We start from the raw sequence: 15203 nt of genomic DNA, 5'->3' as shown, positions 1-15203 counted from the left end.
GGGAATCGACATGGCAAATGAGGTTCAACATGGATAAGTGTAAAGTGATGCATGTCGGTAATAAAAATCTCATGCACAAATACAGGATGTCCGGGGGCAGTACTTGGAGACACCTCTCAGGAAAGAAACTTGGGAGTTCTGATCGACAAGTCGATGAAGCTGTCCGCGCAATGTGCGGCAGTGGTGAAAAGGGCGAACAGAATGCTAGGAATGATTAAGAAGGGGGATCACGAACAAATCGGAGAAGGTTATCATGCCGCTGTACCGGTCCATGGTATGCCCTCACCTGGAGTACTGCATACAGCACTGGTCGGCATACATGAAGAAGGACACGGTACTACTTGAAAGCGACTAAAATGGTTAAGGGGCTGGAGGAGTTGCTGTACAGTGAGAGATTGAAGAAACTGGGCCTTTTCTCTCTTGAAAAGAGGAGACTGAGAGGGGACATGATCGAAACATTCAAAATACTGAAGGGAATAGACTTAGTAGATAAAGACAGATTGTTCACCCTCTCCAAGGTAGGGAGAACGAGAGGACACTCTCTAAAGTTAAAAGGGGATAGATTCCGTACAAACATAGGGAAGTTTTTCTTCACCCAGAGAGTGGTAGAAAACTGGAACGCTCTTCCGGAATCTGTGATAGGGGGAAAACACCCTCCAGGGATTCAAGACAAAGTTGGACAAGTTTCTGCTAAACTGGAACATACACAGGTGAGGCTGGACTCATTTAGAGCACTGGTCTTTGACCTGGGGGCCGCCGCATGAGCGGACTGCTGGGCATGATGGACCTCTGGTCTGACCCAGCAGCGGCAATTCTTTATGTTCTTATGCTCCATCCCTGCAAGCTGCCCTCATCTGCCCAAGCCTCAAACACGTATGATTTTAAAGTGTACGAGGCTTGTGCAAATGAGGACAGAGCTTGCAGGGATGGGACGGAGATGGAGGTAGATCCCGCTGAGACGGGGACAAATTTATCCCCGTGTTGTCATTCTCTAGTTCACAGGTGTCAAAGTCGGTCCTCGAGGGCCAGAATCCAGTCGGGTTTTCAGGATTTCCCCAATGAATCTGCATGAGATCTATTTGCATGCACTGCTTTCAATGCATATTCATTGGGGAAATCCTGAAAACCCGACTGGATTCCGGCCCTCGAGGAGGGACTTTGACACCCAAAGGCCAAAAGAGCAGGAGAAAATAAAAGAGGCAAGTTATAGATGCGCTCAGGAAATCGGGGGGCTTACATACATCATTTCAAGAGTGACTGGCCCAGAACTTCCTCTCTGACGTCAGAATTGACGTCGGAGGTGAAGTTTTGTAAATCCGGCGCTTGTACGCGCCAGGCCTGGCTTGGGGAAGAAGCAGGGAGAAAAAGATCGCAAAGGCAATGCTATTGACCATTTGGGCACCCCTGCCTTAGACCACCAGGGATTGTAAAATAGGCCCGAGGGGGGGCATCTGCAGGTGGACAAAGAGGGATGAGGCAACTGTGCAGAGGGGGGAGGGAGGGAGACAAACAGGAGAAAGCAGAAATTTTCAGCTTCCAGCAAAACTGAAACTGGGCCAAAAGAAGGATTTTAAGCCAGTTTCGGCACCATAACTGAAATTTGGTCTGCCTCTAACTCCTCCTACAGCGCTATTTAGAATATACTGCTTTACAGCCTAATCAATAGAGCTTATACAATGTACTACTGAAAAATGAAAACCCATCATCGCACAAATACATTTCCCTTGTACTGACTCAGTTCAGAAAATGGACGACCAGTTTTGAACCCAACAGAAAACAGGAGCATGAGAGAGACATTTAACTACTTTCGTGGCATAAATGCACAGGAAGTGAGTCTCAACTGAAAGGAAGCTCTGGAATGAGGGGGCATGGACTGAAAGTGAAAGGACTCGGGAGTAACCTGAGGAAAGACAGTGCATTCTCGCTATTTGCTGGGGTCAAGTACCTAGAAACCCCGTGAATGCAGAACCATTGATCCTATGGGAAAAGGGGGGTTAGGTTCCTTTGTGACACTGTTCACTATTGTTTCCTCTCATCATAAACTCAGCATTTTGTGTACCCTTCTTGTAAAGAACTGCTTGCTTGCTTATAGTCTGCATTTAATATAAATGTATTTTATGCATCATCTTTTTTTGTAAAAATATACAGTTTGTGCAGTCTTTGGTATAATAATCCTTAAGCACATCTCTATGAATAACTTCATCCTCGTGGGAACACCATGCATGGCTGTGAATAAATGAAAATGGGTTACCCTTTATTTTTTTTGTGAATAAGCAAATCTGTGAATAATGAGAATGCGCTGTACTACTTTAATAATAATAATTATTTATTTTCTTGTATACCGCCCCAGGCGGTTCACAACAGAAAACTCAGACATTTCAGCAGAACATACAATTTCAAAAATACACCACTATATACGACAGCATTAGTTAAAATACAATTTCAATGCATTGCTATCAGTTAAAACATAGGTTAAAAATAATTGAAATATAAAAACACCATCATACATACTAAAAAAATCAGCATTCTTGTTTATCAAATAAGTACATTTTTAATAATTTCCTAAATGTAAAGTAAGAATAGGCTTGAGCAATCAACGGGCTCATCCAGGAGTTCATCTTCCCTGCCTGAAACTCCAATGTCCTGTCTAAAAAAGTCTTGTAACGACAGGCCCTTGGGGTAGGGAAGATGAACATACCTGAATTTCTGGTACATTTTATTGAATAAGACAATTTCACGTAAGATACCAAATCAGAGGGTAATAATCCAAAAAGCGCCTTATAACAAATACACCCAAACTTAAAAAACACTCTGGCCCCAAATAGCAGCCAATGCAGTCTGGCATAAAAAGGACCACTGCATTCTGAACTAATCGGAGTCTTAATAAAGTATTTTTTTAGTAATCCTAAATAAACAATATTACAATAATCCAAGGTAGATAATACAGTAGACTGGACCAGCGACTGGAAAGAAAAGGTGAGTGCATGGAATGATCTCCCAGTGGAAGGGTGGGAGGACAAAGACTAACTGAATTTAAGACAGCTTGGGACAAGTACGTAGAATCTGAGAGGGAGAGAGAGTATGCGGTGCAGATGGTCAGACTACATGGGCCATATGGTCTGCCATCATTCTGTGTTTCTATGTGACAGACCAGAGATGCAAATCACTGGTTAGGCCTCAGGAGTCTTAATGTACCCCAGGCCTCAGCTTTTATTACTATGTGGTGCTCTGCTGATGCAATGTTGCAGGTTGCTGCTGTGTGTAGGGCAGGATTAATCCTGCAGTGGGCCCTAGTTACACAAGTAAACTGGGCCCCTGGACTTTCCCCACTCCCGGCCCTGCCCACCTCTCTTATTTCTTTAAGCCCGTTACATTAATGGGTGCTAGAATAGATGTGTGTGTCTGTCTTTCTTTTTTTCTCTCTCCTTGGCTGCTTTCTGTCTATCTCTTTCTGTCTCTCTCTCTCTCTCCTTGGCTGCTGTCTATCAGTCTTTCTTTCTTTCTGTCTCTCTCTTTCCTTAGCTGTCCACCAGCACCCCCTTGCCTGCTCCTCCTGTCCAGCAGTAGCCCTTCTCCTTTCCTTTAACCTCCCCCGTGTCCAGCAGCACCCCTTATACCTCCCCCCGTCCAGCAGCAGCCCTTCTCCCTTTATTTTACCTCCCCCCTGTCCAGCAGCACCTCTTTCATGCTCCCCCTGTCCAGCAATACCTGTCCAGCAGCACCCCTTCACTGCTCCCCCTGTCCAGCAGAACCTCTTCCCTGCTCCCAAACCACCGTTCCTACCCTCCCTCCAAGCCGGCTTCCTGGTCTCTTCTGGCCCACTGCCACGAACCGCTGCCGCTGCTGCTACCTGTCAATATCCCTGCCCACTGCCTGTCTGTTTATCATACCCCTTCTCCCACCTACCTTTTTTTTTTTTTAAATCACGTTTATACAGTGAAGGGCAACCGGCGCACAGTAACCGCCACAGGATAGAGGAAACTGCCACGCGCACACTCGTACCAAACCGTCATGCATGCACGCGCCGTACGTGCGCGCGCCACACGCTTTTAACATTTCTCTGCCGGCCACGGAGTTACGGATTACGGAGGCAGGGATCACGCAGGTAGGAGTGCGCTTGCGCGCTTAGAGTTTTATTATTTGTGATTTTCCTGTTTGCTTGCTTATTCTTTATTTCTTCTTTCTTTCTTTTTTTTCCTCTTATTTTAAAATTAAAAACAGCAAAGATTACCCCTCCAGTACCAGTGTACAGATTTTCTAACATACAACAGTAAGGCAACCCCCAAACACATCCTTCTGTATACAAAAGTGTTCTGCCACCTTGATTTCGCACTCCCTCCCACCTCTCCTACTGCGGGCTCCATCTATGGCAGTGTTCCAAGGTCAAGTTAAAAGCCCACCTCTTTGAGAGTGCTTTCAATTCCTAATTCCTCTCACCTTGGGTTAGTTATGCCTAACCCTATATGTCGTGTCTGTCTGTCCAAGTTAGACTGTAACCTCTTCGGAGAAGGGACCATTTATTAAATGTCAAAAAATGTACAGCGCTGCATAAGTCTCTCAGCACTGTAGAAGTGATAAATGATGGTAGCAGTACACGGTCGTGACTTCAGCTTCTCTCCTGCCTCAACTGGGTCCTATTCTGCTCCAGCCAGACTTACCCTGCCTAGGAATGTTGGGATATTTTTTCTTTACATAAAAGTTGGATCGTAGAGAATGACACAGTTACAGAATTTGTCCCCCATCCCCTTCGTTAAGCTTGGGAAACCATCTCCACATCATTCTTTAAGGCAGGGGTGTCCAACCTGTGGTCCGAGGGCCGCGTGCGGCCCTGTGAAGTATTTTGTGTGGCCCCAGTTGAGAGCGATGCAGTGTTTTCCTCTGCTGCCCCCTGGTGTTTACCGTCTTGCCAGCTCCCTCCTCTGACTTGCTGCAGCATTTGCGCGTTTTTGTGCAGCCCCAGAAACATTTTTTTTTCAGCCAATGCGGCCCAGGGAAGCCAAAAGGTTGGACACCCCTGCTTTAAGGAGAGAGGGGAGAATCTTGAGTATGAATGGGCTCAGCCACTCACCCTCAAGCCTTGCATTGACGAATGCTGGTGTAGAAGGACCAAGGTCGAGATGGATACTGAAGAATAATACGGGATGGTTTCCTGCAGTTAGCTGCAGGGAGGTGTCCCTCCTGTCCTGATCCTGGCCTGCTTCTGAATAGTTCCAGGCAGAGGGGGCGGGGCACCAGATCAGCCACCGCACTGGACTGCTGAACTCGCCAGATGCTACTCAACCCGCCCACCATGCTGACGGAGCAACATGTGGCCTCATCTTCGGCCCTTTTTAAGGGCTCACCTGGCAGAACATCTCCCTTTCATCCAGCGAGGTTCTAGTACTGCACTTATCCAAAACTGTTTTTAACCGCTAGGATCGCTAAACCTGGGACTTTTTTTCTTAACCTTGACAGTTTCTGGTTGCCCAATGTTTGTAGATCCTCTGATTATGAACACAAGATTAGCTGGACTTTGATCTAAAGTAGTTTCACACATTTGATATACTGCCTTTCTGTAGGACAGCCAAAGTGGTTTACATATTATATGCAGATAATTTCTCTGCCCCTCCTGGGCTCACAGTCTGGGCTTTGGGGATTTTTTTTTTTTTTTTTTTTTTGTAAATGAGCAATGGAGGGTTAAGTGATTTGCCCAGAAGCACAAGGAGTCAAGGTGAGAATCAAACTCAGTTCCTCTGTTCTCAACACACTGCCCTAACCTTTTAAGCTACTTTTCCACTCATCTTTAATTGAATTTCCTTTATTTATTACTAGTCTTTAAGCCCGTTACATTAACGGGTGCTAGAATAGATGTGTGTGTCTGGCCTTCTTTCTTTCTTTCTCTCTCTCTCTCTCCTTGGCCGCTGTCTGTCTTTCTTTCTTTCTGTCTCTCTCTCTCAGCTGTCCACCACTACCCCTTGCCTGCTCCCCCTGTCCAGCAGTAGCCCTTCTACCTTCCTTTTACCTCCCCCCTGTCCAGCAGCACCCCTTCACTGCTTCTATCCAGCAGCAGCCCTTCTCTCTTCGTTTTACCTCCTCCCCTGTCTAGCAGCACCTCTTCCCTGCTCCCCCTCTCCAATACCTGTCCAGCAACACCCTTCCCTGCTTCCCCTGTCCAGCAGTAGCCCTACCTCCCCCCTGTCCAGCAGCACCCCTTATACCTCCCCCCTGTCCATCAGCAGGCCTTCTCCCTTCCTTTTACCTCCCCCCTGTCCAGCAGCAGGCCTTCTCCCTTTTACTTCCCCCCCTGTCCAGCAGTAACCATTTTCCCTTCCTTTTACCTCCCCCATGTCCACCACCACCCCTTCCCTGCTCCCCCTGTCCAGCAGTAGCCCTTCTAGCTTCCTTTTACCTCCCCCCTGTCCAGCAGCACCCCTTCACTGCTCCCCCTGTCAAGCAGCACCCCTTCCCTGCACCCCCTGTCCAGCATCCGCTAGCCCAGGCAGCCTCGGGGATTTACTAGGCCAGCCCATCTCCCATTATTGAAGTGGGCCGGCCTAGCAAATGCCCTGTGGCTGCAAGATGAAACTGCAGCTGCTGTGTTTGCTGATCCAGGGGTGAGAAGAGGCGTCCCGTCAGCGGCAGCGCAGGAAGTCAGCCGGCATTGGATATCGGGGCAGAAAGCAGGCAGTGTGCATATGCGGCACGGAAGCACACATCACGGTGTCAGGGATCAAGGCATCGTAAGTGCGCATGCGTGCTTAGGGTTTTATTATAGATGATGTATCCTGGGCACGATCTTACATCACATTTCTTCTTAGTCTGCATTATATTGTAAATGCTTTCTGTCTTTATCTGTTTTTAAGTCCATTATTCTAATTTGTATTTTATCTGTATCCCATGTATTAGCTCATAAGAACATAAGAAGTGCCTCTGCTGGGTCAGACCGGAGGTCCATCGTGCGGCGGCCCGACAGGTCCAGGACCTGTGTAGTAGTCCTCTATCCCCTTTTCCTTCAGAAAATTGTCCAATCCCTTCTTGAACCCTAATACCGTACTCTGTCCTATCACACCCTCTGGAAGTGCATTCCAGGTGTCCACCACCCGTTGGATGAAGAAAAATTTCCTAGCATTGGTTTTGAATCTGTCCCCTTTCAACTTTTCCGAATGCCCTCTCGTTTTTGTAGTTTTTGAAAGTTTGAAGAATCTGTCCCTCTCCACTTTCTCTATGCCCTTCATGATCTTATAGGTCTCAATCATGTCCCCTCTAAGTCTTCTCTTCTCCAGGGAAAAGAGCCCCAGTTTCTCCAGTCTCTCAGTGTATGAAAGGTTTTCCATTCCTTTTATCAAACATGTCGCTCTCTGAACCCTCTCGAGTATCGCCATATCCTTTTTAAGGTACGGCGACCATTATTGGGCGCAATACTCCAGATGCGGATGCACCATCGCCCGATACAACGGCAGGATAACTTCTTTCGTTCTGGTTGTAATACCCTTCTTAATTATACCTAGCATTCTATTCGCTCTCTTGGCCGCTTCGCACTGTGCCAACGGCTTCATTGTCTTGTCCACTATTACCCCCAAGTCCCTTTCTTGGGTACTCTCACTCAATAACATCCCTCCCATTGTATAGCTGTACCTCAGGTTTTTGGTTCCTACATGCAATACTTTACATTTCTCTACATTGAACTTCATCTGCCATCTCGTCGCCCACTCCCCTAGCTTGTTCAGGTCCTTTTGTAATTCTTCGCAATCCTCTTTAGTCCGAGCACCACTAAATAGTTTGGTGTCATCTGCAAATTTTATTATTTCGCACTTCGTCCCTGATTCTATATCATTTATAAATATATTGAATAGCAGTGGTCCGAGCACCGACCTCTGCGGAACACCACTCGTGACCCTCCTCCAGTCCGAGTAGTGGCCCTTCACTCCTACCCTCTGATTCCTACCTGCCAACCAATTTCTGATCCATCTGTGTACGTCTCCTTCCACCCCATGGCTCTTCATTTTCTGAAGTAGGCGTTCATGGGGTACCTTGTCAAAGGCTTTTTGGAAATCTAAATATACAATGTCTATGGGGTCCCCTTTGTCCATCCGTTTGTTAATTCCTTCGAAGAAGTGCAGTAAATTCGTTAGGCACGATCTCCCCTTGCAGAAGCCATGCTGGCTTGTGATTAGAAGTTTATTTCTTTCAAAATGCTCATCAATGCTGTTTTTTATCAGCGCTTCCGCCATTTTCCCCGGAACCGAGGTCAGACTCACCGGTCTGTAGTTCCCTGGGTCATCTCTTGAACCCTTTTTAAAGATGAGCGTAATATTGGCTATCTTCCAATCCTTCGGGATCACGCTTGTTTTCAGGGATAGATTGCAAATTTGCTGTAGTAGTTCCGCTATTTCCTCCTTTAGTTCTTTCAGAACCCTTGGGTGGATTCCGTCTGGGCCCGGCGATTTATCAGTTTTTAATTTTTCTAGCTGCCTGCGTACATCTTCAAGGCTTATTTCCTTGAATGTCAGTTTGGTCTCCTTTGAAGATTTGCTCAGGTTCCGGTATATTGGATGTTTCCTCTTTTGTAAATACAGATGAATAGAACATGTTTAGTCTTTCCGTCACTTCTTTCTCCTCCTTCATCACTCCCTTCCTTTCTCTGTCATCCAACGGTCCCACCTCCTCCATAGTCGGCTGCTTCCCTTTAACATATCTGAAGAACAGTTTGAAATTTCGTGCTTCCTTCGCTAGCCTTTCTTCATATTTTCTTTTGGCTTTTCTAACCACACGGTGACATTCTTTTTGATACTTCCTGTGTTATTTCCAATTCTCCTCAGTTTTGCCCTTCTTCCATTTCCTGAATGAATTCTTCTTATCATCTATCGCTTTCTTCACTTCATTGGTTATCCACGCCGGGTCTTTTGTTCGATTCTTTTTGCAACCTTTTCTGAATCTTGGGATGTGTAGATTTTGGGCCTCGATCACCGTGTCCTTGAATAAAGACCAGTCTTGCTCTACAGTCTGCCATTTCTTTGAGGTGTTCCTAAGTTTCTTCCTTACCATTACTCTCATTGCTTTGTAGTTTCCTTTCTTGGAAGTTAAAAGTTGTCGCTATGGTTCTTTTTCCCTTCGGTATTCCTACTTCAACTTTGAACTTGATCATATTGTGATCGCTGTTTCCCAACGGTCCCATTACTTCCACTTCCTTCGCAGGTCCTCTTAGCCCATTTATGATTAGGTCCAGAGTGGTATTCCCTCTCATCGGTTCTCTAACAAGTTGATCCATGAAGCAATCCTGTATAGTCTCCAGGAATCCGGTCTCTCTGGCGCATTTGGAGCTTCCAAGACTCCAATCTATCCCGGGATAGTTGAAGTCTACCATAATAATGGTGTTACTGCTTTTGCATTCTCGCTTCATCTCGGCTTCCATTTCTTCATCGATAGCTTCGGTTTGCCCAGGTGGACGATAGTACAGGCCCATCTCAGGCCCTTTCCTTCCCAGTATTTTAACCCATAGCGATTCCAAATTGTTGGTCGTCGCTGCTGTGTCTACTCTGGTCTAGTGTATGCTTTCTTTTATGTATAGGGCTATTCCTCCTCCTTTCTGACCTGACCTGTCCTGGCAATAGAATTTGTACCCCGGTAGTGCTGTATCCTATTTGTTTTCTTCATTCCACTATGTTTCGGAGACCCCAATGATGTCTATGTTCTCAGTTTTGGCCATGACTTCTAATACCCCCATTTTGTTCCTTAGGATCCTTGCATTAGTATATATGCAATTTAGGTCCTGGTATTTTTTTGTCTTCATTTCCTTTTGCTGTGCTTCAAACTTTATTTTCTTCTCTTGTGCTACAATCCTTTTATCCTCCTCTTCTGAGTTAGTCAACTCCTGTATTTTGCCTGTTGTTTCTTCCCAGCATTTTTCCCCCTTAGTATCTTCGTGGGATACCTTCTTCCGAACCGTCGACACTTGGTCAACTGTCGGCTTTCCCTTTCTTCTTAGTTTAAAGCCTGTTCTATTTCTCTCTTGACATTGTTTGCTAGATGTCTAGTTCCCGCCGTGCTCAGGTGCAGTCCATCTCTCCTGAAGAGCTTGCTCTTACCCAAAACGTTGTCCAGTTCCTCACGAAGTGGAACCCCTCTTCTTCACACCATCTCCTCATCCAAGCATTTATTGATTGTAGTTCCATCTGCCTCTTCACTTCTGCCCTCGGTACTGGTAGGATCTCTGAGAACGCTATCTTCTGGGTCCTCATCCTCATCCTCAACTCCGTATCCCTCAATGTGATTTGCAAGAAGGTGTGCATCCAACTTGCGCTTGAAACCCAGAATGGTAGTCTCCGTCATAACCTCCTCCTTGAGAGCATTCCAAGCGTTCACCACTCGATGTGCGAAACAGAACTTCCTGACATTTGTCCTGAGCCTGCTGCCCCTCAGCTTCAGTCCATGATCTCTTGTCCTTGTCACATTTGACAATGTGAATAATGATGTTTCTTTCTCTATTTTGTCGAATCCTTTTAGTATTTTAAAAGTCTCTATCATATCCCCTCGCAGTCTCCTCTTTTCGAGGGTGAACAGTCCCAGTTTTCCAAGGCGTTCTTTGTAGCTGAAATTTTCCATACCTTTTACTAGCTTCGTGGCTCGCCTCTGCACCCTTTCCAGCAGGGTTATGTCCTTTAGGTATGGAGACCAGTGTTGGATACAGTATTCCAAGTGTGGTCTGACCATTGCTCTGTAAAGCGGTATTATGATGGCCGCCGATCTGCTCGTGATCCCCTTCTTTATCATGCCCAACATTCTGTTTGCTTTCTTTCTGCTGCTCCCATTGAGCCGACGGCTTCAGATTCCTGTCTATCAGTACCCCCAGGTCCCTTTCTATGGACTATGGACCCTACAAGTTTTTTTTATCTGCCATCATCTACTACGTCAAGACTGCACACCTCATTTGTGATTTCTAGCCAATTCTAGATCCCTGACTTCTTTTAAATCCCTCCCTTTTGGGGTCTTCCTTAATTGTGTCACTCGCTGTTAAGAATTATATTTCTACACCCGCCTTTCCCAATGGTTCTGTAGGGCCTGTAAGTCATGTGTGTGACGTTGTATTATACCCATATTTGTTGTTAAAATTATTTTAGCATTGTACATCGCCTTGAATATATGATTAGGCGATTAATCTAATTTTTAAATAAACTTGAAACTAAGGGTTCCTTTTACTAAGGTGCGTTAGGGATGTAACGCGCAGAATACCGCGCGCTAAATTGCCACGTGCGATAGACCTTAACACCAGCATTGAGCTGGCGTTAATCTAGAAGCATACCGCACGGTAATTTCATGCGTGTGCTAAAAACGCTAGCGCACCTTAGTAAAAGGAGCCCTTAAACTTGAAACTTGTTCTCTTGTACCACTTGGGCCCTTTTATTAAGCTGTGCCTAATGCAGCTTGAAGTGGCATATTGCGGCACCCGCTCAGGCATCCTGCAGTAAGTGTGACACGTGCGCACGCTAACCGTGCGCAAAAATATGTTATTTGGTTTTGAAGGGGCACAGTGCGAGGGTAAGAGGCACCCAGAGTGGTGGCGCCCTTCCCCGCCCTCATTTCCACCCCCGCTCCTTCCCTGATCCCCCCTGCCACGCACCCCCCCTTCCCTCTACCTCTAATTGTTCACCGCCATGAGCAACAAGAACTTCAACGTGCTCCTTGTGACCCTGTCAGCTCTTCCTCTGACGTCATTCAGACGTGACAATGGAAGAGACGATGCGGTCGCGAGGAGCACGCTGAAGTTGTTGCTCATGCCAGTGAACAACTACGGGGGAAGGGAAGGGGGCAGGCGCGTGGTGAGAGGAGGAGGGGTGCCACTGCCCCACCAACATGGCGTCCAGATGCCACTTTTTGAATTTTGTCACCGTTTTCCCCGGCACTACTTCCCTCGGGAGACCATTCCCAGGCATCCACCGCCCTCTCCGTGAAAAATAATTTCCTAACGTTGCTCCCGAGTCTTCCTCCCTGCCACCTCAATTTACGCCCTCTAGTTTTAACATTTTCCCTTCTCTGGAAAAGATTTGGTTCCCTAGTACAGGTCCTCGTCGACTTAACGACCTATGCAACTTACGACGGTTCGACTTTACACCGCGTTTCCCCCATCTCCCATCCCAGCCCATAATAACTATTTTTTTACCCCTCCCCATGTACCTTTTCCCTGGTGGTCCAGCGGTGTATCCTGCACTGAGCCCCTCTTGCCGATGTCAGTGGTCAGAAGCCGGCAGCGCACCTTAGAACTCCTGCCCCGCCCTGCGCCGTTCACTGAAACACTGCCCCAAAATTGATCACTCTGTATTTCTTCACAAGAGTGCACCAGAAGAGCTCTTATTTAGACATGGAGGCATGGATTCGCGAACCGGCACTGATTTTTTTTTTTTTTTTTTTAGGCACCAGGGGGCTCCCAAGCTCAGTTAAAAATGCCACTCAAATGATATTTTTAACTGATTTAGTGCCAGAATCGCACTTACCTAGGTGCTTTAGGCTGCCGAATGCCATTGTAGGTGTGGCCAATGCCGGAAGAGGTGTTAGGTGGCCTAAAGCACCTACGTAGGTGCGACTCACACAAAGATAGGCGCCGAAAATGTATGCCTGGGAAACCCTGGCCTACATTTCCGGTGTCTTGTCTTTCCCGCACGTGCGATTCTGTACGCAGCACCGATGTGTGGTTGACATGCGATCGGCGGCTGCGTTTTGGCCGCTGATATCGTTTATAGTATCCGGGCCAGAGGTGATAATGCAAATTTTTTGTTTAATTCATGCTTTTTTAAGCAACTTGAGGATTTGTTGTAGTGACACACAGTAATGTCTTCCTTGCAGATAACTAATCAATTTGGACTATTCCACTTATTTTTCACTTGTTCAGAAGAAGGAAATGTTCCCTTGTGTCGCTTCAGTGGATGCCCTGTAGTCTCTTTCCCCGTTCTTGAAAATGTAATTTCCTGGCAGAAGGTCTCGTTGTCCTTTTAACCTAATAAATGGGAATGATGCCATATTTTTTCCATCTTGTGCCTCTGCTTCACTTGTAGCATGCACTGCTATGTGTAACTACTGTTTTTGTATATGGGAAATTATTTTATTTATTATAATTTATTAACTAGCTTTATGAAGAAATTCACTAAGTTAGCGAACAACTGATATAGCTTATGCTGTTATCAGAACATAGGTTCTTGACTGTCAGTGTAAAGCACAGTTAAAAACAATAAGGTTAACAAAATAATTTTTTAAAGTGCTGCTTGATTCAGGGAAAAAGTTTTCGATTCATTTTGGCCTATTGAATTGATTTTTCGATTTGATTCACTTTTTTCCACCGAATTGGGCGTTTTCTTCAAAAGGCCTGTTCACCCACCCCACCCCCTTTTGCCCTCTCTAACCCCATGCCAATGCTGTGGTATAAAAAAAAAAAAAAAGAGATACTTTTCCTCTCTCTGTTAGACAGCGACCATGAGCTAGGACCTAACACCAGCTCTGGCAGGATGCACATTTCAAATCTGACATATTGTAATCACAAAATAGAGAATAAAATTATTGTTTCTGCCTTTTGTTGTCTGGTCATTTTTTTATTATTCAAATCATGTTGGTCCCAGGCTCTGGTTTCTGTTTGTCTTCCGTTAACTTGCTCACCAGGGTCTCCTGCCCATTTGACATTTTCTTCTTTCTCCGTACTCACCATTCATCTTCTGTCTCTGTACCTTCCTTTCCACTGCCATATCCAAAATTTATGTTTTTTTCCCACTGTCTACCATCTCTCTCTATCGCTGCCTTATGCCTTGGGTCAAACCTCTCTATTCCACTCCATGCAGCATCTCTCCCTTCCTCCACTTCATTTTTATGTGCAACATTTCTTTCTCTTTCCCCATGCACCATCTTTCCCTGCCTTCTACCCTATGTCCAACATTTCTCTCTCTTTTCTCCATGCATGTCTCCTTCCCCTCCATCATATGCAGGATTTCTCCCTCTCACCCCTTTCTACCTCTTTGTTGCATATTTCCCTTCATCTCCTTCACCTAATGTCCAACAATTCTTCCTCTCTCTCCCCCCTAAGCAGAAGCTTTCCATCTGTCCATCCCTCCCAACCCCCTGTGCAACATTTCCAAAACTATACTTAGTCGTACTGCAGGGATAACTGAAAGCTTTATGAGGCTGCCTGGATGGAACTTATAAGTTGTGACTTAGGCGATCTAAAAACAGGTCTTAGTGCCCAGAAGGTTTCCAAAGTGACCAGATAACCACTGTAGACACAAAGTAAAGACCCCCCATACACTCCCCCAGTGATCATTGACCCCCCCGCCATAAAAATCGGAACATCAGCACCTGGCATAGGAAAGCTTAGTAGAACTGAAAAGAGGTGGCTTAAGTAGTTGGGGGGGGGGAGGGGGGGGAGCTAGTGAACCATAGAAAGAAGGACCCAGGTCCATAAGCCACTCTAACCACTGCATTCATGGTGAAAAAAATGTAAGTCCACAAAAAAACCCAAATCCTACTATACTGCCATATAGGTGCCAGCTGCAGCCATAAGGGCTATTGGGGTTGTAGACAGGTGAGTATAGTAGGTTTTGGGGGGGTTCACCATGACCTGCAAAGGGAGTTGTGGTAAGATGTTTATGTGACACCCTCTTTGTGAAGTTCACAGCAGTGTCCTGTAAGGTGCCCCACTACTCTGTTGCCATGTCCAAAAGGTCTTGTTCTAGGTGTTTGGGGCTTAAAACGATTTTTTGGACGAGAATGTGGTATGAAGATAGATGACTTGGCAATTTGGATGATCAAAAAGCTGGACGTAGAAGAAAATGATTTTCTTAAAAGAAAAATTGGGCGACTAGTGCCCTAGGCCCAAAATGGACTTAGAAGTATTTTTTGATTATGCCCCTCTAAGTATCTAAAATACCCCAGCCTTTAGTAAATGAAGATAAATGATTACATTTTAGTCCTATAATTTCTTCATATTCTCTTTAAGCATGTAACGTATTTCACCATTCGTGATACGAAACCTTTAAATGATTTTTTCAGTAAAGAACAATAATATGTAAGGCTAAAGCCATCATAACATCAAATAATAAGAACATAAGAATAGCCTTACTGTGTCAGACCAATGGTCCATCAAGTCCATCAAGAAACTAACACACTAGCATTACAGAGCATCAATGCCCTGTAATGCTAGTGTGTTAGTTTCTTTTAAACCAGACTTTCAAGTTCCTGTAGAGTTCTTC

This window comes from Geotrypetes seraphini, chromosome 8, assembly GCF_902459505.1.
Source record: "Geotrypetes seraphini chromosome 8, aGeoSer1.1, whole genome shotgun sequence".
Lineage (NCBI taxonomy): Eukaryota > Metazoa > Chordata > Amphibia > Gymnophiona > Dermophiidae > Geotrypetes > Geotrypetes seraphini.
Note: the sequence above shows the minus strand (reverse complement) of the source record.